Source organism: Odocoileus virginianus, chromosome 10, assembly GCF_023699985.2.
Source record: "Odocoileus virginianus isolate 20LAN1187 ecotype Illinois chromosome 10, Ovbor_1.2, whole genome shotgun sequence".
In the NCBI taxonomy this organism is placed as follows: domain Eukaryota; kingdom Metazoa; phylum Chordata; class Mammalia; order Artiodactyla; family Cervidae; genus Odocoileus; species Odocoileus virginianus.
The window spans coordinates 53,327,818-53,330,876 of record NC_069683.1 but is presented as its reverse complement, the minus strand read 5'-3'; positions in this window follow the sequence as shown (position 1 = coordinate 53,330,876).

The window sequence follows — 3,059 nt, the reverse complement described above, 5'->3', positions numbered from 1 at the left end:
TGTTCAGTTGCTCAGTCACATCGACGCTTTGCTACCCCATGGACTGCAGCACACCAGGCTTCCATTAAATACAGTTACTGGGCATATACCCAGAGAAAACCATAGTTCAAAAAGACACATGTACCTCAGTGCTTATTGCAGCACTATTTATGATAGCTAGGACACGCTATTGTAACAACCTAGAGTATTGTTATTACACAAGACAACTTAAATGTCCATCAACAGAGTAATGGATAAAGAAGATGGGGTACCTACATACAATGGAATATTACTTAGACATAAAAAGGAATGAAATAAGGTCATTTGTAGAGACACCTAAAGACTGTGATGCAGAGTGAAGTAAATCAGAAATAGAACACAAATATCATATATTAATGCATATATGTGAAATCTGAAAAAATTGGTATAGGTGATCTTATTTACAAAACAGAAATAGAGACACAGACTCAGAGAACAAATAAATGTATGGATGCCAAGGGAGAAAGAGGGAGTGAAATAAATTCGGAGATTGGGACTGACATATATACATTATTGATACTATGTATAAAATAGATAACCAATGAGAATCTACTTTATAGCATAGGGAACTATACTCAATGCTCTGTGGTGACTTAAATGGGAAGGAAATCCAAAAAAAAGGATATATGTGTACCTCAGCTGACTCACTTTGCTGTGCAGTAGAAACTGACACATATTGTAAGGCAATTATTCTCTAATCAAAGTTTAAAAACTAAAAAAAAATACTTTTCAGAGCCCCCCAATATATTAATTTTACATGTACAGCATAGTAATTCAGTATTTTTATAGATTATACTCTATTAAAAGTTATTATGATAATGGCTCTAATTCTCTGTCCTATATAATGTTAATATGTCCTTGTTTCTTTTATACATAGTGCTTTATATCTCAGCCCCATACCCCTAATTTGCTCCTCCTTTTTCTGTTGTTTTGATCATAGCCATTCTGGTGGATGTGAAGTGGTATTTTATTGGGTCTTAATTTGCATTTTCCTGATAACTAATACACCTTCCCTGGTGGCTAATAATGTTAGGCATCATTTCATGTGCTCATTAGTCATTTGCACCTCTTTGGAGAAATTTCTATTTAAATCTTATGCCCATTTAAAGAATTGGATTGTCTTTTTATTGAGTTGAATATTTCTTTGTATTTTCTGGATACAAATTTTTTTGCTATACATACAAAAAATTTACAAATATTTACAAATATTTGATTTACAAATATTTCCTCTGTGGCTTGCCTTTTTACTTTCTTAATGACATCTTTTGAATAAAAATTTTTTGAAAAAATTTAAAATTTGGAATAATAAAGAGTCACAGACCTTAAAAAGATATTATCTAGAGAGGTCCCATGTACCATTCATCCAGTTTAACTCCCAATTTTGAATTTTGATAAAGTTCAATTTATTAAATTTTTTCTTTTACAGATCATGCTTCTTGGGTTGTGTCTAAAAGAAACCTTTGCCTAACTCAAAGTTCTTTTTTTTTTTTAACTCAAAGTTCTTGACATTTTCTCCTGTTTTATTCTAAAGGTTTTACAACTTCAGTTCTTACATTAAAGTCTCTGATTTTGAATAAATTTCTGAATATAGTGTAAAGAGTATAGCTAATCTCTTTGTTCATTTTGCATGTGGATATTCTGTTGTTCCAGCATCATTTGTTGAAAACTCTTCTATCAAATTGCTTTTTTCAAAAATTAATTGGCCATAAATATAAGGGTTTATTTCTGGACCCTCAAATTTGTTCCATTGATCTATATGTTTACCCTTGTGTCAGTACCAACCTATTCTGATTACTGCAGCTCATATTAAGTTTTAAGATTAGGAAATGAAAGTTATCCAACTTTTTTCTTTTTCAAAAAATTTTGGCTATTCCATGCTTTTGGATTTCCTGCTTCCCAGGTGGCTCAGTGGGTAAAGAATATGCCTGCAATACAGGAGACACAGGAGACACGGGCTTGATCTCTGAGTTGGGAAAATCTGGAGGAGGAGAAGGCAACCCACTCCAGTATTCTTGCCTGGAGACTCCCATGGACAGAGGGTTCTGGGAGACTAGTCCATAGGGTCACAGTCAGACACAACTGAAGTGACTTAGCACAGAGCACACACATACATTTTAGGCACAGGTTGTCAACTTCTGCAAAAAAACCTGCTGGAATTTTGGTGGAGATTGAGTTGAATCTAATGAACGATTTGGGGGAGAACTGCCATCTTAACAACATTGAGTCTTCCAAACAGTGAATGTGAAGTGTTTCGTCTCTCCATTTAGAATGTATTTAATTTTTCTCAGCAGTGTTTTGAAATTTTCAATGTTTAACACTTGTACTTCTTTTGTCAACTTTATTTATATGTTATATTCTTTGTAATATCATTGTAAATGGAACTGCTTTCTTATTTTTGTATTCAGATTGTTCATTCTCATATATAAAAATACAATTCATTTTTGTATACTAATCTTGTATTCTGTGACATCGCTGAACTTGTTTATTAATTTTAATAGGGGTTTGTGTAAACACATGGGTGTATATTCCTTAGGATCTTCTACATTTAGAATCATGTTGTCTGCAAATAAGGACAGTTTTCCTTCTTCCTTTCTAATCTGGATAGGTTTTATTTCTTTTTCTTGTAATTTTATTGGCTTAAACCTCTAGCATGATGTTAAACAGAATTTGCAACAGCAGAAATTCTTGCATTTTTTTAACCGTTAAAGTATGATATTAGCATTAGCTTTTCATAGATGCCATTTATCACACTGGGTAAGTTCCCTTCTCTTTCAAGTTTGTTGAGAACTTTTTACTATGAATTAGATTTTATAAGTGCTTTCCCTGCATTTATTCAGCTGATTGTGGGTTTTTATCCTTTATCCTATTAATATGGTATATTACTTGATTTTAAAATATTAAACCATCTTTGCATTCCTGGATTGAACGGTACTTCATCAGATTGTATAATCCTTTTTATGTGTTGCCAGATTCAGGATCAATCTGACTTTTAAACATATCCTGACTTTGAAAGAAATGCAAAAATTAGTCAAGTGAAGTGG